Here is a 21794-nt window from a genome sequence, read left to right on the forward strand (position 1 = left end):
TATAATAGAGCTACCTCTATCTCCTAGGTCTTATGTGAGATTATTGATCACAAAAAAAAGATAGAACCTCTTCCTACCATTATTTTAGGAAATTTTATATGTGGGGGCACCTTGAATGATAGAGAAAATAACAAGAATGTTGAGCTTTTCCTTTATAGGGGAAAAATACAAGAGATTTTCAAGCATGAGAATATATCTCCTAAATAGTAGAAAAAGGGTAGACTCTATTAGAAAATATCTGATACAAAGGAATTGGAACTGTAGGTTTGAAAAGAGAATGTGTCTTACAACCCATTTTGAAGAATCCAAATTATCAAAGAGATACTAGAGTTTTGGTATGTAAACCATATCAAATAAGTGAATCTAAAGGAAAATAAAATATTAAATTTGCATTTCTCAATCGAATGAGAGATAATCAAACTAATAGTCATAATTATGAGGATGATTCTAATACCTATGAATGAGATGAGACATATGTTATCACTAGATACAAGAAAATAGTTATCACTATATACAAGCAAGTAGATGTGGTAAAAACCTATAGTAATTCTTACCATGAGGGGGAGAGTTCACAGTTGGATTCATTAAAGTTAATCCCATATTATGCTAATCATGAAAATTATCAAAAAAGTGAGATTTATCATGAATGAGACATTTCAAATGAGAGTGTGGAAATAGACCTTGTTGATACATTACTACATCTTGAGAACTTTTCTATCAATGCCATCACAACCTTTGAACATGACTCAAATGATCCATTTCCACTTTTAAATTCCAATCTTATTGATTAGAATTCACCTCCTATACTTGAATCAGATGTTTTCCACCATGACGATGTAATAATTGACTCTCTTGGTATTAGAGATCATTTACCTTTGGGAGACCACTAAATAGGGTCCCCTTTTGAACTCAATGACATGGCTTACTTCAGTGAGGGTGACAATCTTTTTAGTCATGAAAAAAATGAAAATAATCAATAGATCTACTAGTTAAAACCACTCTATGGTAGTATTAGATCCCAAAAGAGTAAAAATAAAAAAATGCATCTTAGGGTGAAAACCTCTTTGAGGTGCCTAAGGATGAAAAGACAAACACTCTTTATGATTATTTCTATCGAGAACAATCAACAATATATTTTTTTATCGGTAAAAGGTCAAATCCATATGGATTATATTAACAATACAAATATGAAGTTTCCATTCAAACGAACACTGGTAGGAAAGAATAGAGAAAGAAAACCTCTAATCTTTCCCTAGACCAAGGATCCTATATTATACAAAGAATAAAAGTGGAATACCATAGTTTCTCAAAAATACTTTAGAGAGTATCCATCTTTACAAATAGTTATATTATCACATCTTTTCCTCTATTTTCCATTTAGATGCTTCTGTTCTTATCACATCCTTGTTTTCTTTTATTTGATAATTTTGAACCACTTTTACTTTTATTTGATATGAGTCTAATGTAAATTTGTGCATATTTACCCTAAATAGGTAAAAATCTACAAAAGGAACAACTTTATTGGCCAAAATCTTTGTTAGTTTCTTCCATATCAAGAGAAAATTAATAGAATAAGTTCTTCATCTAGTCTTGAGTTATAATTAATTCAGATCATTTAATAAGTAGATATTTTTACAAGGATAATTTAAAACAATATTGGATTGAAAATTTTAATTTAAAATACTATTTGATTCACTCAACACAATTTCCTACGGACCCATTATAATCCATTAATGTAGGATAGATCTTACTCCAATGTAGAGCCTAACTGAAACATAATAATTACAAGTGTAAGAATTAAGGCTGGAAATATCTTTGAGTGTGGCTAAAAGGTCAGTATAAAAAAAAAAAAAAGATGAGGATACTATGAAACTATGCTAGAATACATGAATATGTAACGATAAAAACGAGCTAAGTTAAGGAAGTCTATATTAGAGAAAAATTATATAAAGGGGAGTGGTGTCTACTAAAAAGATGAATATGTGGTAGAAGAGGCTATTACTAAGGGAAGGAAAAAGTATTAATAATATTAATATTATACTTTAAAGTTACTAGTTCTAAATTTCTCAGAGTGAAATCTTCTCCTTCTACACCTCTATTCACCAAAGTATCAACCTCTTTATTTCCTTCTCTGTAGATGTGGTTGATTTTAGTTTCCTAAAATTTGTCTAGGATTTTGATGATATCTTCCAATTTGGAATTTAGAGTCCAATTAGGTGTATTACTTTTTCTTAAAGCATTGAGTACAATTTGGGAGTCTCCTTCTATACATACCTTATTGATACCACTTTTAGACCTTCCTTCAGAGCTTCTAATTCGACTAAGTTTTTAGAGGTTTTGCCTACATGTTTGACTCTTTTAGTAAGATAGTTTCCTTCATCATTCCTAATGATATATCCTATGTTGGCTGCCTCGAGGTTACCTCATAAAGCACCATAAAAATTTAATTTGAATCATTCCCTAGGAAGAAGTACCCATTTATAAGAGGCTCTAGTAGTCTTGTTAGATTTAGAATAATACATAGTAGGTATGATTAAATTTTGCCAATTCTTCCTCATCTCAATGTCCCAATTAGTGAAGGAAACTTCTTCCATGTTATTATTTCTTAAATGCCTATTTATAGTTTCTATGATGGAGGTTTCAACTTTATTTAATAAAGAGTTTATATCCATACTTGAATTAGTAAATATTCTCCTATTCCTTTCTTTCCAAATTTCCTAAAGGAGGATCGATGGGGATATTCTCCAAATTTTTCTATATATTTTGGATTAATTGCTAGGCCCAATTTTAAGTAGGTTCCAAAGGTTATCAAGAAGGGTTGATTTACAATATAACTTGTTGCAAAGACATTGCCAACCATGAGAAACATAGGGACATTCATATAGAAAATGTACAACTATTCCAAATTCATTTTGAAATAATGCACATCTAGGTGGGCCTTTGAAGCCTAATTTTGTGAGTCTAATTGTTGTTAAAATCCTATCTTTCATTTCTTCCTAAAGGAAAATACCTACCTTGGGAAGACATGAAGGATCCGAACACAAATTTAGGGGGATCTCTATCTTTTCCCATCTTTGAGAATTTATGATGAACTCATAAAACAATTTTACACTATATTTTCCATTCCCCCCCCACCAATTAATTTCTCTTTCCTTTCTTTCAAGTTTTCATTTCTATTTTGCAAAAAAAATTCAAAAATTGATTTCTCTTCATGAGTTAAGAATGTATTAGTTACTTTCTTCCATTGTCAACCTTCTTGTTGTTCCTTTTTGTAATCTTTTATATGGGAGACCCATGTTTGAGGGAGAGTATGTTTGATATTACTTGGTAAGTTTTCTTTGTCTAGGGATGAGAGCCCATCCCATGAGTCCTCCTAAAGAAAGACATACTAGCCATGTCCTATATCCCAAGTTAAATCATCTAGAATTAATTCTTTATTTTGCATCATAAATTCCTAAAATTTTGATCCTTTAGGTGAGTTTTTAGTACAAAAAATAGTTAGAGGATGCAGATTATTAAGGTATTTATGATATAATATTTTAGCTCATTTACTATCAGATTCCTAGAACATCCTCTAGACTAGATTGGTTCCTAGAGCCTTGTTTTTCCAACTTAAATTTGTAATATCCAATCCACCAAACTCTTTGGGTTTAGATATTTGTTCCCACTTGATCAAGGCTAATTTATTTTTCTCTTCTAATCCTTGCCAAAAAAAATTCCTTAACTTTTGCTCTAACTATTTTTTAAGCCTTTTGTGTAAAGGTAGGTAAGATATTCGGTATGTAGGAATAGATGATAATACAACTTTGATAATTGTGACTCTGCATGCCTTATTTAAGTATTTACCTTTCTAATTTTCTATTTTATTGTTAATTTTACCATCCATCAAGTTCCAAGATTTTCTTTCTTTTACCCTTTTTGCAATGTGTATACCTAGATATTTAAACGAGAACTCCCTTTTTTATAACCCATAATATTGTAGATGTTTCTTTCCAAACATGGATTTGTATTAAGTAAAAAGATATTATATTTTTCTAAATTGACTTCTTGACTTAAGGCCTTCATATAAATATAAATAATATTTTGAAACTAATGCACTTCTTCTATAGAGATTTCTCTTGGTAAGATTGTGTCGTCTACCAATTGTTGATGAGTGATGTTTTCCACATCATTAGTTACCTTAACATCTTTAATTCTTCCTTCATCTTGTGTTGATTTTATAGCCCTACCAAAGGCTTTAGCTGTAATTATGAAACAAAAGGGGGATATAGGATCTCCTTGTCTTATGCCCCAAAAAAATGTTAAAGTAACCTTTTGGTGTACCATTGATGAGTAAGGATTTCTTTGGGGTTTAGATACAATTAAAAACTAAAATAACCCATTGATTTTAAAAATCAAAATCTCTTAAGGTTTTACATAGAAATCTCCAATCCACCTTGTCATATGCTTTGTGAATATCTAACTTCATTAGCATGCTTGGTTGCATTTTGGTCTGAGTTGAGTGAATCAACTCTTAGATAATAATAATCCTATCATGGATAGATCTCTTGGGGACAAATCTTATTTGTCCTTCTAAGATTCATTTATGAATAACCATTTTGAGTTGCATTGCCATAGCTTTTGACAATATTTTGTACATAGTGTTACATAATGCTATTGGTCCATCATCTCCTGGAGACAATGAGTCTATTTTTTGGGGGATCAAAGTTAAGAAGGTGTAATTAATATTTTTTAGTAATGATCCTTAGTTTTTGGCTCCTTTTATGGCCTCCCATAAATCTTTTCCTAAAATATCCCAACATTTCTAAAAAAAGAATGCCTAAAATTCATCAGGTCTTGGTGACTTGTCAAGGTTGGGGGAGGAGAGAGCTTCTTTAATCTCTTCCATAGTGAATTATTTATTGAGATAGTTGTTATCTTAATTATTTAATTTCCTTGGACTTGATCTTAACATTTTATTTTGTGCATCAAGATACAAGTATTCATAGTTATTTAAGGTATCTGAGTAATGCTGAACAAAGATTTCAGCTATTTGGTTAGGGTTATCAATTACTAGTCCATCATTATCCTTTATTTTGGTGATTCTATTTAAGTTACATTTATTTAGAGTGCCTAGTAGAATATTTCTTTTTTATTTTTGTCTCCTTCATGTAACCATGTTTCTCTCAATTTCTATTTTCCAGTAAATTTCTTCCTTAATTAAGATTACTTTTTGTTTATGTAATAGTTCTTTGTTTTTCATAAATTTTTAATAATCTATTCAATTTTTTATAACATATTTATTTCATTTTTCCATTTCTTCTTGATTAATTAATATTCCATTTTATTATTTTCTCTTTAAGTTCTTTTAATTTTGTCATAAAGAAGAACATTTTGGAGCCTTCAAATTCCTCTTTTGTCCATCATTTCTTAATATTTCCTGAAAACTTCTTGTCTATCTTGGAGTTCTTTATGGTAATGAACATACTAGGTTGCTTTGAGCCTAATAACAGGGTACACAAGATAGAGATCAAGCCTAAGGAATAGCTAACCTATAATCAATTGGGTTTATCCTAGCTTTGGACCAACTTCAATAGAATCATTATGACTCCCTTCATTTTAGGCTTTGTAGGGCCAAGGCAAGAAAACCTTAGGGATTGATATGATTACTTCTTTGATATTATTCTCTTCAAAACAATCAACTATAGTAGAAAATGGTAAATTTTCTTGTATGATTTACATATAACTTCCCTATTACAGTAGCTAACTATAACTGAGTAGATATTGTAAATAAGTAACGAACAAGAAAGTTTAGTTCTTCACTACATGAAATGATAAATTGATTGTTTGTATTTTGTGTGCTCAACAACTATATGAATCAAAAGTTTTCAACTTAAAAATTAATGAATAATGCCTTATCAATTGTTATTTAGAGTCAAAATTAGTAACTTAGACCTATTTGATCAACTTGCAACTAAAACTGTCAGTAGTGAGCTTTGAGTTTCATTCTTATCATATCCTTCTTATAAACCCTAAATATTATCACTTACAAAAAGTAATTTTTAATTCTTTGAATTAACAACAATCATTAAGAGATACACAATTCCTCCAAATTAAGTTAAAATGAAAGAAAATTTTTCATTTCAATCTCAAGATTACAGATATATGAAGTAGGGGACAAAACTCAAAGACACGGATATATAAGGTTTTCCTTTCTCTATTGATTTCTATTTGAAAAATAAATATAATACTGATAAAAAATCAAAGTATAACTCACAACTAGACAACTGATACTTAATATTCATTATATTATGGAGTATAAAAAACTGATTACATTCATATAATTACAAAAACTAGATGGTTTGCAAAATAGGCATAAAACATGAAAAATTATACAGACTACCAACCACCACTCTACATCTTGGGAATCCTTATATAGAGGATTGTAACAAGCTTTAGATGGGAGGGTAGGTGTCAAAAACTATCTAGTCAAAAAACTAAAGGCAAAAATCCTTTGAAAGGTTACATTAATACATTTTTTGTAGTTGGGGAATATACAGGAAAGTGGGTGCAAAATGTAGATGTCATTTATGGAAAGAGCCTTTGCATTAAATTTTTTGTCCTTTTCTATCTTCTTCTATCTTCTTGTAGCAAGCTCAAAACCATTTCTGTCTAATCACATTGAAAGGATCATAAGTCCTAGCTAGCCTAGTTGGCAGTTTATATTTTCTCAAAAATTCATTTGTTCCCTTAGTGATATTCTTACCAATCTCAAAATCTCCCACCTTGGTACATCTATGAAGGAAATTTCCTTTCTTAACATCTTTGCATAATTATTCTTTGTTTAAAGAAATTACTTGCCAAAATACTTCTAGAAACCCTAATCTTTCATGTACATAGGTAAAATATGGGGTGGCTAAGGGCATCCAAAAACTCTAATAACATTATATTCTTCAAATAAAAAGACACTACCCTAATCATGAGTTAATTGCTTCCTAACATCAAAACACATTTTAGGTTTAATGGGCTTTCTTACACTCCTAGGGATTCTTTCAATTATTAGCCCTATCATTTTAAAGACTAGACAAACAAAATCATTATAAAAAAAAATTACATTGGAAGAAGGGTAAAACATTTTCCATTCCCTTGTCCACCTTTGTATTGGAAATATCTCTCCCCATTCTAGAGTAGACTCGAAGAAACTTTGATCAAATATGTCTGAATTCTTAAACAGGATCAGGTGCATGAGTAGAGAATAATGGTGAAATTTAAAATTCACCAAGTCTCCTTGCTGAGAAGTAGTGTCCTCCTTATGAATACTCTCAATGATATAATCAAAAAATAATAAGCTGTATTATGATTTGGGTCTTGGATATTCAAGGCCCTAATATAATGTCATCCTAGTGCTTTCGTAGTCTCATCTGAACCTAGGACTTTGCTGATTCCAAACACAGTGTTATGAAAATATTTTTGGAAAAATTCCAAAGGCATATGTTTTTCAAGATCCTTCTTCTCTGGAATGTTTCCTACATTCTTCTTTGTGGGTGGTATATGCCTAGTCATGTTCCAGACCATATAGATATTCTAGTGACTCTTGAAATTTTAAGTTAATTTCTCCACCTCTATGGGCATTGACATAGGTCACCCTAAGTTGAAAACTTCTTTAAATGTCTCCTTGTCCAGGGATAAGAAAACACTTCTATCCTTCCCATGAAATGTCATGTTGATAGGATTATAGCATTTTATTAGGACTTTCACTAGGTTGACATCTATAGAAACTTTAGGCATAATTAATTTGCCTAAGTTTCTTACCCATGAGTTAAAAATCAAAACATTTGATGCTCTATTCCTATAGAAAAACCAAAACAATTCATACGCATTTCTATCAGGGACTTCTACATCTCTACACAATGCATATGGGTCTTTGAATATCAAATCATCTTCTTTCTATGCATTGGTTGAACCAGGAAAAATGTGGATCCACTCCTCTACAAATGTGCTTGGAACCTTTGGTAGTGTATCTAGTTGCTCAATTAGTACTTGCGCAATTAGCACTCCCTCCCCCTGAGCCATTTCTACAAGAAATCTGGTTAATTCTGTAAGTTAAAACCTGAAAAAATTACTTAGATATCACTCTGCACTTGAAAATTACTCAGAAAAATAGACAACTTAAGATAATGGTAATGAAACTCTCCCACTCTTCAAACTTTATTAGTTTTTGTAATGAGAGTGTGTCTTTAATTGGAATTTAAGAGTAGCACACTTGAAAACCTATCACTTTCTCGAAGAACTAGCCAAATCTACACTTTTTTAGATTTTCACACATATAACTCATCACATTCTTATCCAACTTAAACTTTGTCATTAAAAAATACATTTTATACCTTATGACTTATACACGCAACCATGTGACTAGGGCTTCACCTCTTAGCACTTTATAGCTTCATACTAGTTTAGCAAGATACCTATATTAACTATGCAATGTCACGCTCATTTTTTTATCTAGTTGTTATTGTTTCATCATAGCATCATGAATTAAATTTCATCTACTACAATAATCCTTTTGAACATATGATGCCCTATAATCTTAACCATTTGATCTTACTTTTGATCGTTTGCAGCTTCAACTTTCTAACTGGGATTAGAACTTGTGATAGTATGATGTACTGCATTTGCTAGTTTTCTACCTTCTTCATGAGTTAAAAACTAACTCCAACTATGGTGTGAAGGTATAAAAGTTTACTACATGATCACTTTGATCACTTCATCATAACTTAAAATATCAACTATGCTTAAACCTTTACGAACTCACGATGAAAACTTCTTTTGACTACCATACATCCTTCACAACCTTGCAACTTGAAGACTATCTTGGCCACTTAACCATGTGACAATGTGCTTATGTCATATTTCTTTTCCATGTGTCATAGATTGATCCATGTGTCTATGATTTGGTTTTACCATCTGGGCGTATTTGGATATGTGTCTTCCCTTCACTACTTTGCACCCTTAGAAGACTCTAGCTAGATTTCACATGTGAACATGCAATTTACCTTTATATTGACTACTTTCCATTGTTTTGCATCATTGCCACTTTGAATTAATTGAAGTTAGGAAGATCTATGACCTTGCACTTATACTCTTTTCTCTTGTTTGCGACTTCAAACAAAAGTTGTCACTGACTGCTGCGAAGCTGTGCAGTACCTAACACAAACTGTTTCACTCCCTCGCTACCTTTGGAATCAATTAGTAAGTGAGGAGGTGTGATTTTGCAAACAATTAAGACTTCACAATGTTGCAACTTAAGCATATAGAAAGCCATGAAATAATGATATGAAAGCTTGTGATAAAACATAATGATATAAGATATATCAAGAAATTTTGCATATCCTTATTTTGGACCTCCTTTTTAAAATCAATTTTGAGAAAAGGGGGTTCTATTAATCACAAAGATGGAAAAATTTGACCTAGGGTTTTTTAAGGGTTAACAAAAATTTAGAAACCCTAAGCAAGGTAACTGCAATTCTTTTTATGATTTTCACTTATAATTTCCAAAATCTTTTGCAAGTGAAAAATCAATCTAGTAGTCTAGCAACCACATTTTTCACATGTAAAGGGGTTTCTTGTGGGCTTTTGTTTCTCTATGATTTCTAGATGAATAGGATAGTGGTCTGATCCTACATATGGTAAAATTAATGTATACATAATATGATTAAAGGAGTTGAGATCACCTTTGAAAATATATCTGTCAATTTTTTCAACAATAGTACAAAATTGTTTCCTTCTATTATTCTAGGTATAGACTCGATTAGATATAGATAGATCTAGAAATGCATTCCTACAAAACCATTCTTTGACATCTACCATGACTTGATTTTCTAATTATAGACCATTAGATTTCTCATTCAAGATTAAAATTGCATTAAAATTTCCTCCCACAAAAATAATTTTCTAGTAGTTCATTATCCATATAGTTACTAATTCTCATCCAGACTGCCTTTTTGTATGTCATTTGTGTAGTTCCATAAATATTTACAATATTAAATTGTAGATTATTTTTTAACTTTTAATTCTACCTCTCATCCAATTATTACTTGCTACTAAATGTGTGTAATGTACATTTCTAGGATCCCAAATAATCCCCAATCCTCTTGATGCACTTACTGATTCAAATAATTCACTTTTCCAAAAGCCCAATTTTCTTGTAATATTTTCTCCTTCTTCTTTATTAAGTTTTGTTTTCTATAAAATGATGAATTCTTCCTTAAAAGGGTTTAAGTTTCACAAAAGAATTGACTTCTTGTTAGTATCATTTAAACCCCTAACATTCCATGTATTGAGATTCATGACTCTTTGGGAAGTCTCTTCCCCTTCCCTTCTTCCAAGATATCCTTGATTTTCATTTGATTTTGAACCAATCCTATAATAGTTCTAAGTTCAATTAGGCTCTTTCTTCCTCATTTTTTATTAACCTTACCACAAAATAGCTTGTATACACTTTCTAAATTGGTAATTAAGCCTAATTTGTCCATAATTCTATTTGCATTGGAGATACTAGCTACTATTGATAATTCTTCTTTATCTGCTTCTTCATTTCTTATTTCTTCCGTGAGTAATTCACTTAGATGTTACTCTATTTCTTTCATCCTTAGGCATCCTTTCTTCCTCTTTATTTTTGGTTTTAGATCCTTCCAACCTCAATCTAGCTAGTGTTAGAATTTTGAATTCCTCCCAGTTCAGATTATTTTCCACTAAGAACTATTATGGTTTCCTTATATTTAGTTTCCCATATATACTTATGATTGTGTTGAATTCTATTGAGATACTTTTTTTTTCTCTTACTTTATTCTGTTTTGTTTGAATGAGTGATTTTGATGCCATTGTTTGGAGTTTGCCAAAATTTATAGTGCTTCTACTTAATTTTCTTAGTTCTGCTTCTTTTGGCACTTATGATCTATTCGATATTTTCTATCAATTTATCATTAAGGATTGGGTTATTTTCTAGAGAGACTAAATTTATCTCCTTTTTTATACTTTCTACCCTTTCCTTTCCTTTGTTAATATCTTTGATTGCTAAATTTTTTTATTATTATCTTTTTTTCTTACTTCCACCTTACGATAATTTTTTTGTAGTGGCTAGGTTTAATTCTTCACTTGTGACCCTATTGATTTGGTTTTTCTCAAGGATCTTAGTTATAAACTAAGAATGGTTTCTTTCATCACTCATAGGAAGATGACCTTTTTCTGATTCTATGTTATAGTCATGGCTATTTTCTATATTCTCTATTTTCTTGTTCATGTCTAAGATGAAAATCTGATTTTTTTGTGCATTGTAATGACACTCAATCTCTTTTTCCTTATTATAATTTCCATCCTTTTCATTTCATTGTACTGCTGGCCTCACTTCATGTACCTATATTTTTTTAGACACCTTCTATTCTTGAATGATTCTGATTTTCTTAGATTCTTTTAACGCTTCTTGCTCCATGTTGTTCATCTTTCTAGATCTTCTTTGTAGGTTTTTATTATATTGATTGATTTCTAGATGTTTTTTGTGAGCTTCCTCCAAAAACATAAGTTGGTCTACTATATCATTATGAATTAACATAAACTCATAAGTGAGTTTCTTGTACTTTATAAGATTCTCTGTTATATCTTCAATGAAGAGATTTTTTTTTATGCATTGCTCATTGTTGGTCCTTTTGCCTTCTCGCCAAAATCACCACATTTGAATTTAAAAGATAAACAACCACTCCCCATTTTTTAAGATTGTGTGAGGAAAAGTGGGGGCTTTTGATGTTATGGTGGTCGTTGTATATGCTACTTTAGTATGTTAGAAACACTAAATTAAAACAATCAAAAAGCATTTGCATACTAATTTAACATAACTTCATGAGAGACAAAGTGAAGTCCTCAAATGAGAATATGAGCCACGAATAGGCTCTCTCAACGAGGATGATCACTTGATGTAGAGGTGTGTCTAATAGCTAAGATGGCTTGATTATGTATGTATGCTCAAATGCTCAAATGGACTTCAATGGAGGATTTTTGAAAGATTTTGGTGAATGGATTTGATGTAAAAATGGCTTCTCAAAATGGAATTATGGCTTTACTTTCTAGATTGTGTTAAAATGGCTTGGGAGAGGATTCCTTAAATAGGCAAAGGGCTTGAGGGATCAAGGGCTAGGATGGAAGGATGGGAGAAAGCTTATGGAAGGTTTAGATTGAATGAGAGGAGAGCACATGGATTGTGCTTCCTTATAGCCAATTAGAGAGTGACACATGTGATAGGGTCATTGGTTAGAGCAAGAGGGGTTGAGGGGTCAACAAAAGAGGCTCAAAGCTCATAAATACCCTCATAATGGCTTGTAAGAGCAATGAATGGGCTTGTAAGAGTCATTTATGGCTTTGTGGGCTTCATAAAGTTTTATAGTTGGGATATTTGTGAGAGAGTTGAGATATTTTGACTTGGGTAGGATTAAGAAAGTCTTAAGCTTGACTTAGGAATGTACAAATGGTTAAGGCTTGGATTAGGCTTGGGTTAAGATTAGATTAGGCTTGTTAGAGATGGGAAAGTGGATGGCATTTAATGAGGGTGGGTGAAGGAGGAGATATTTGTTGGCTTTGGCTTGGGTTAGCAAATCTTAACCCATGTTTAGGGAATGTGACAAGGTTGGGGGGGGATTAGGATTAGGGTTAAAGATAAGGATTGACATCTTCTAGAAGAGTCTAGGCTTTGGATGAGGATGAAGACTTTCTAGAAGAGTCTAGAACTTCCTAGGATGAGGATAAAAAAGGTTTTTTAGAAAATAAATAAAGTTTTATTTATTTCAAGGGTTTGGGTTGAGGAGATCTTTATTAAAATATTTTTAATAAACATGAGGATTAATATTTAATCTTAATTAAATATTTTGAGTTGGGATTAGGGGTAGAAAATGATGGGATTAGCCTTTAATCAAAATAAAGAAGGATTAGAAGATTTTGGAAGAGGTTAGTGGTCTTAAGAAAATTGGCCAAGTCTTGGGAAAAAAATAAATAAATAATTTATTTAGGGATTTTTGGTCAATTTATTAATTAAATAATTAATAAATAAGGAAACAATGTTTAAATAAGATTTAAACATTTTTGGGAGGGATTCCTTAATTAAATATTTTTAATTAAGATAAAGGGATTTAATGGCATAAAAATAAATAAATTAATTAAATAAATAAATAATTAATAAATGATGATGTCATCAGGGACTTTTTCAAAAAATAAAAATACTTTATTTTCTAAGAGATTTTTAAGAGTCTACATTTTACCCCTCTTTGACATAGTGTTGAGATAACACTATTTCAAAGAAGTTTGAATATAAATGACATGAGGAAGATGTTTTAGCAACAAAGTTGCCCTAGTCTTGGATAAGAAGGAGAGACTAGACTATGAGATGCCCCCTCAAGAAGGTGGTAGGGGGAGAAAATGAGGCTCGACAGCTTCTTAAAAAATACAAGAATTTGGGATAAGCAAGGAGACTCAAATTGGCAAAGAGAAGGGGCTGAATTAGCTCAAACTCTCACTATGGGAGAATGATAAAGGAGATTCAGATGCACAAGAGGAAGCAAGCTTAGGACTTTAGGGAAGGTGGAGGATGAAGGAGTGGAGCACTATAAAAAGGATTCTAGGAAAGGGAGAAGGATGAGGGGATTATAAAGCTGATGCAATAGGATTTCAAAGAGTCAAATTGGCGAAAGATGGGTTTCAGAGATCCCTAGGACTAGGATTGTGGATCTCAAAAGATGAGGCTTGGTGGATTGACTAGATTGGTGGATCCCTAAGACTAGGATTGTGGAACCCTAAAGCTAAAAGTGAATATTGATTCAAAGAGATACTGATGCATAAGTTGGGGTAGGAGAGATAGATGCTAGATATGGATGGGGGATAATGGAGATGAAGGGAATCCATTGAAGCTTTTTGAGCGGGGGGATACTTCAAAGAGAAGTACCACCATGTAGTTGAGCTCTAGATTTTCTATAGGACTGTTGGTTAATTGCCAAAGTTACCAAGAACATCAAGATCGTGTCACCAACCATCCAGAGGACCGACAGACAGACTCAAAACAAACACACAACGATTGCCCTAGCATCACACATGAAACTCAGAGGAAACAATGCCGAACAGACACTGGGTAACCCACAAGCAAAAAAGAAACAAATGAAAGACTTGATCAAAATCGTATGCTCAGAGTGCCCCATTTGTAGCATATCATGATATGGAAGATCGTGGCAACCTTGAGGAGGGAACAAAAGGATTTCTTGGAAAAGATACTTCAAGACCCAAAAGGGAAGATGTCAAGTCAAAAGAAAGTGAAAATCCAAAAGAGATCGGTTTGCCAATGAGATGGGTAGGACGTGGTACTAACGGACCAAGATCAAACATAATGCAAGCTATATACTGCAAGGATCTATCAGAGAGAACCTAAGCTAGTGGATTTGGATGAGTGATGCGTCTGGCAAGCTGAACTAAGAAGGATAACACTTAGGTGATAGGAGATATAGCTAAAGGATGCATTGGAATAGCTAACCAAGATTTGTGCGATGTGTGCAAGATGTTGATCAAGGATGAATTGACACGATAGTTGGATAGATACAATTGTACTAAGCTAAAGTGGATGTACAAGCTGACAGACCAAGATATGTTACAAATGTACAAGTTGTTTTGGACAAGATTGGATATACAAGCTATGATACAAGGTATGATAAAAGCTTTGGTATAGGATTTACAAGCTGTACAAGAGCTCCGGATCATAAGATAGCGGGATGGTTCAAGTTGGTGCAAGATGCAGAAGCTAAGGATGAGGTGATAGCGGAAGATATGGATTTGGCAGGATTCATCCAATGATGATGATAGATTTGCGACCAAGGATGGGGACAATGCTAAGCTTGGTGGTAGCTAAGCTAATAAATGGCACTAGAGTGAATGGCTAATGAGAGGGTGACATTGGATTTGCATGAGGATAGCCTAGAGTGAGATACCAATGACAAGGGAGGATGGACAAGACAAGATCTCTAAGGAATACAGTGCCCCCAGTTAGAAGATGACATGCGAAAGGAGGTCTTATGATGGATGTGATAGGATTGAAGCTAGGATGGAAAAGCTGAAGGCGCTAGGGAGATGGATGATAGCTGGGATGATGGGGTGAGGTTGCAGAAGATAAGTGGATAGTGATAGATAAAAATTGGAGGATGAAAGATAGGTGGATAAATTGGAAGATGGAGCTAGATGGCAAGATGTGACCAAAAGCATGAGGATGATAGGCTAAGTTGGGGATGGCTGGATTACGCATGATGCTTGTTTGCCAAGTTTTCATCATGGTACTTGTCCAAGGTGCTTGAATTGCCAAGTTTTCACAAGTGGACGCTTTATTTTTCTTTATTTTTTTTGACTTTTTGACTTTGGACTTAGCTGGGATGATTTTGGCTTTCTTCAGCTATTTTTGGCTTTTTTGAGATTTTTTACTGGTTGTTGGAATGTTCAATTTTGTTGCTACCTATTGGTACATTAGATGTGTGATTTATGCAATAGATCAGATTAGATGGGATTGATGGTAGGAGATGGAGGGATGAAAAGGCTGGAAAGGAGCATGAGATGGGGATGCTTGTAAGATCAACATTGGCACATGTTGGGACAGGTCTGAAAAGAGCATATGGGGGATAGATGGTAGATGCGGGCTTGATGGAGGATTTGTGGAAGCACGCTTGGGGATATATGCACCCGAGATGGAGTTAGGAGATGGGGGACACGAATTATTGGATTGGGGATTAGCAATGGTGGATGCCATTATGCATTGGGTATCAACTTTTTTCTTTGGGATCCACATGGTTTTGGATTTTCTTTTCATAGGCTTTTACATTGTTTTGCATTCTTTGATTATATTTTTCCTTTTTGGAGTATGTCTTTTAGAATAGAAATATGATTGCCTAGGATGTGGATTTTTAGCTTTATGCATTTTGAAGTTGGCATTCACATTGTTGTGATAAGCTTTGGGAAGATGGTTAGGAGAAGCTTTGTGAGATGGAGAGGATATAGAAGAGTGTGTAGGGGGATGATGATGGATGATGTGCCCATATATGTGCCTTTGTTGATCTTGCATAGGAATGGAGGGAATAGGATTTTTATGATGGCTGATAGGAGGATGGAGGATGGTAGATTTTGGGACATGGGGACCCAAAATGGATTTAGTAGATGAAGGGGGGATATGGTAGGTTGTTTTGGGTTGCAAAGATGGTGGAGGGGGGATAACATAAGATTTCTTGAAGGAGTGATGGGAGGCTGGTATGATGGGCCTAGAGATAGGCTTGGTTTGGGGATGGCGTGTACCAACACTTTTAGATGGTGAGCCTTTGGATACATATCCAAGACCATAAAATCCTAGATTCTTTTATGCAATAATAGGCTTTCTGATTCCTTGCTCTTGTGGTCCTAAACCTTGACCTTGATAATGCCATCGATTGAGAATTTGAACGAGCTGAGGAAACTTTTTGCTTGTAGAAAATTGTAGAAGTGCTTTATTAGATTTATTGCAACGAGGAGATACTTTTCTTAATTATTCTGCTGAGAGGGGGCCACCATGGATGATTGTAAGTGAACCAAGAGGATAGATTATAGATGGTGGAATAGCTTGGATAGGTGGTAAGATGGAAGCATGGAGCGGAGGAGATGGTAGGATAGGATCTTGATTTAGCTGATGGGATGAAAAGATATCCTGCAGTAGAGGAGGTATGGCTTGAGGTTTTGGAGATGGAGGGGATGGTGACTGCACTATGGATGGAAGACATGGTATGATGATATCTTTGTTTATGTTTTGGGGATGTCAACATGCTTTTGGGCAGGATCTTGATAGGATTGGATTGGAGTGGATGGTGCAATATGAGGTGAAGGGATGGATTCTTCAAAGGCAGTGAATCAATATATGAGAGATTCGGTAGTGGAGATGGGTGAGTAGAAGATGGATGCATAAGGGTCATTACAGGAGATTTGGGAAATTCTTGGAGGTAATGTGGATAGGATTTGGAGGGATTTGATAGGTGGTGGGATTTTGATGCTTGCAAGAAGTGGAAGGATTTTAAGCAATTTGATGGATGGTATGGGGATGATAGCTATGGGAGATGGAGGTGATATTATAGATGGGGAAGCTTCATTACTGACTACTTCACATGGTTGGATTAGATGACATGGCTTATTGACTATTGGAGGCAGCTTTTCTTGTATTTCCTCTAGGAGATTCCTGGGAGACTCGTGTGTCAGAGGTGGAGGTGGTGGATTGACAGGAATAGCTGGTGTGATGGGGGTGGAAGATTGGAATCTTGGTTGATTGGGTGATGGAGGAGAAGTTGGGATATGAGATGGCATGACTAGATAGTTTGGAGGAATGCTTGGATTTTGGGGGATGGTTGGTGGAAGTCATCTAAGGCTCTCAAGGTACTCGTCATACACTAATAGATTTGGCATCGATTTGCGATGGCTATGTGTCACAATTACGACAGCAATGTGTCGCCACTACGACAAACATAGACATCGTAGTTATTTAGTCATAATTTACAACGTCTACCCTTGCCATCGCATTTGCGATGCCTATCCGTCACTATGTAGCCACCTTTTTGTCCCATCATCCTCGTCACAATTCTTGTGTTTTTCGTCGCAATTGCGACGGGGTTGCCATCACACCTACAATAACCCCGTCACAATTGGAGGGTAGGTGTGACAGCAACCGCGTCACAATTCTTGTGTTTTCCATCACAATTGCGACGCCAACCGCTCCAATTGTGTCGAGGTCACTATAGGTGTGACGGCAAATCCGTTGCAATTGTGACGGTCGAAGGATTAAAAAAAAAAAAAAAAAACTTGTGCTTTAAGTTGTCCTTCAATTGATATTTGGATGCCTTTATTAAGGGTTTATCGAGTAGGACCAGTGCTACTTCCATAGGCAAGCCATGCATTATGCTAGAAAGGGCTGAGAGTACTTTGTCTCAAAATGAAGCTCTCTTTAGCCTAGAACTGGGTTGCTCAAACTATCTACCAGTGCCATGTTTTGGCTGTGATAGGAAAATGTATAAGATAGAAAATAAAATGTAAAATCCATTGGAACAGGCTGAAGAGATCAATAAGGCGAACTCACTCACCTATACAATTCTAATGATTTATAGATTTCACTAAAGTTGAGACCTAGACGACGCTCTTCTGACATAGAAGTTACTTCCAGGATCCACGTAGCTAGATTATAACCTTCCTTGATCTATGGAACCCCCTCAATGGCCTACATGAATCATTTTCAATTAGCTAAAACATATATGATGATTGCAGCTAGTGCTTGACTCTTAAGCTCAACGTATTGAGAATGTTTGCTAAAAGCTTATTGGTCAACACTATCTGGCATGACCAATTCCTTGTATATAAAATCAACTTCATATTGGTTCTAGTACAATAAACTATGACTACTTACAACTCCAAAATTCAAACTACTCATCAAAAGGTACCAGATTCAGATCTAAATCTCTCAACAAAATAAAACCGTAATGGATGGCATCTTACCGAAAAATATTCTATAAGTTTGTTAGAATTGTGACCAAGTGGACCTGCATAGATAAGCTGACCTCCTCGCTTCATTAAGAATAGCTACAGCATATTTCATTTAGCTTTAAGAAGATGCCAATTTCAAATTCTTCACAAAGCTATTTTAAGAAAACCAAATCTTTACCTCGTCAAATATCTTGAAGATATCAATACTAGGCTAATGGATTGTGCAAACAATAGTTCTCCCCATGTCAACCAGATTTATCTTGTTAAAGTCTTTTTATGTAACCTGCAATAGTTATATATTCTACAAGAAAAGTGTGCAAGATATAGTGCAATAATTATATGTTTACTACATTGAAATGTTTGTAAATAATGGGAAAAGAATTGTCATGTGTGAAATTTATGATGGTGTTACGATGATATTTTTTTTGGAGGATGGGTGTGTTTTCACAAAAAAATATCAAACATGTATTTATGATATGCAGTATTTCAAAATTATGCATAAGGGCAAAGAAATACATTGCATTAGCTCAAAACTAAAATGTATTTAACTTCTAAGTCAAACCCTCAAAATCAATCAAAAACTACAAAAGGTAAATGCCAAGCAACAAAGAAACACTTGTCAGATGAGCCAGTAAGGCTGGCTGCTATGATGTACGATCCATGAGGGGGTTGTAGTTCTTAATGAAAAAGTCTAGCTTTGTTTTAACTCCTAATTTGGTTCAGTTGTTCCACATCAAATACATCAGCCATTACAAAGACTCTCAATTAATTATTTTAGCATTAATTGGTGCCATAGAATCATGAGACTGCTAATGTCCCAAAAAATTTCAACCAATTTGTTTTTAGTACAATTTGCCCTATAAAAGCCATGGGACCAGCTGATTTATGAGTCTCCTGAACTTCTTAGCAGTTTAAGTGGCTCCCCTCTCTTCATGGGGCTATACCCTAAGTAGTTGTGATTTCTGCATAGGGGTATAAAAACTTGTTTTTGTTTGTTTTTTACAGTATTCACTAAGATGATTTGCCTACAAATGACACAGGAAGCTACAAAAATGATGTTACTTCTATTTTTGAAATGAAAATTGTGTGTGAAAGATCTGCATAGCTTTTTGACAGTTTGTGGTAATTTTGCTCATATATTTGAGTACCTCAAGGAGGCACAAAATGCTCATTAGGCTTCACAAGTTTTGTTTACCATCTTTTAAAATTCAGAAGAACTAGTGTTGTGCAATTTGAAAGCTAAATTCATAATAAAGTGCTCTCGATTGATCCATTTCTACTCAGCTTATATAGGCAATGGTGATGTAATAGCAATCACAAATAGTGACATGGAAAGGAGAAATGTTGTGCTTATTGTGACGGGCCAAAAAAAATGAATTGCTAGTGATGTATTTGCGTTTGAAAAGAATCACTGTGTTTTTAGATGAAGAGCTTGTGGAGTTCTTGTCAGATTTGGAGGCAAGAAGTCAACAAGTTTGATTTTCCTCCTTACTAGAATAGGGCTTCTTAGAGCACTCTACGATTACAGATCATGTAGTGGGAGTATGCAGTGGAAATGATCTGCATAGGGCCTCTTAGAGCACTCTACGATTATAGATCATAATTGCAATTTGTCTATGTTGATGGAGAATTTTATTTTGGTGAAGACAAAGACAATATTCAAGCATTTCTGGTACCAAATGATCGACCTCATACTTAAAACAATAATAGCCACAAAACTGTATATTGGGATGGCACATAATGAAATATTTTGGATTTATTTTGTTCTTAGATCCTCATCTCAAGTCGTAATTTCTGGAGGACATATCGACTTTTATATATCCAATGACTTATATGAATAAAACAACAATTATATATCTCACAAAGGTAGAAGTATAATGAAGTGTGATACTAATATGGCACTGAGATTGAAAAGTTAATTATTTTGGGTGACCCATCTGCTAGGTGAACCAAATAAAGGAGCTGTGTGGTGGGACAAATGCCACAAATAAGACCTCATTCAATTAAGAGGACCGTGGCTATGATGTGCCAACACAATGGATAAAATTACTAATCATTGACACAAATTCTCATTTATAAAATCCTTAAAGTTACCTTGACATAGCAGTAGTGAATATGCAGGGGGAGCAATTACTGTCCTTTGGGGAGCTTCTAATCTGCTTGCAAGGGATTGCATAAGATTGATAAAGAAATATTATATTGTTGACTGAAATGCTGACATCTTTGCATTTACAAGAAGTTGGGAATGAGAATACACATCCATTCATACAAGTACTCTAGGGTTCCCATATCAATATCAATGGGATGGAAATAATTTTAGATTTCAAATATAAATTTTAAAGGCTCTATCTTGGAAAAATATAAGGTGTGGATATGTGTGAATGAGTAAGAGTGCATAGTGTGTGTGAAATAAAAAAGAAGACCAATGGAACACAACACACACTAGAATCGCAACATAATATGGGAGTACAGATAGTATATCCAAATTGTTGGACAAATTGGCTTAAGGGAATGTTACCAAGAGATGGGATGCATCGATTGGAGATTAAGGGCATGCATAAATATTTTCGTGAAAGAGAGCGTATTTGATATAAAATAGAATACTACAACAATAATGGATAATATGGCTAATCCAAGATGATTTTATTATGTGGTATTTGTAAAACCCATTAGGAAGAGGCAAACCATCTTATCAAACTATCAATATGGCTAGTCTCTCATTCTACATACTATGACATTAACCCTTCTTGATATGTGCAACCCTTGTACTTATGAAGTCCTTGCATAGTCATTGGAGTTCAAACATTGTACTATGAATTGATATAAGAGTGGTGATCTCTTATGAAGCGTTGGATTTTATGAGTGTATCACAACCTATATGGAGAATTAACACACATTCGTGTGTTTTGGGGTAGGGTGGTTATTTGAGTATCTTATTGAGCTTCACTTTGTTTCGAGAATAGTTTAATATTCTCTACTAAATAGGGCCAACCACGTGAAGGTGGAAGCTCATTTGGCCCCACCCCCCTCCCCCTAACATCACTCTACATTCCCCATTAACATCTAACATTCATTCATTCTTTCAACCATTAATAAAATGTAACATTCAATCAATATCACATGATAACATTCAATCAATATCACATGATAACATTCATTAACACATTAGATTCGTTAACATGCAACATTCATCAATATTTTGCATTAACACATAATTCATGAACATTCATTAGCACATAATTAAATTCATTGAGACATAA

This window comes from Cupressus sempervirens, chromosome 8 (genome assembly GCF_028749045.1).
Source record: "Cupressus sempervirens isolate cs-2001-9-10 chromosome 8, ASM2874904v1, whole genome shotgun sequence".
NCBI classification, from domain to species: domain Eukaryota; kingdom Viridiplantae; phylum Streptophyta; class Pinopsida; order Cupressales; family Cupressaceae; genus Cupressus; species Cupressus sempervirens.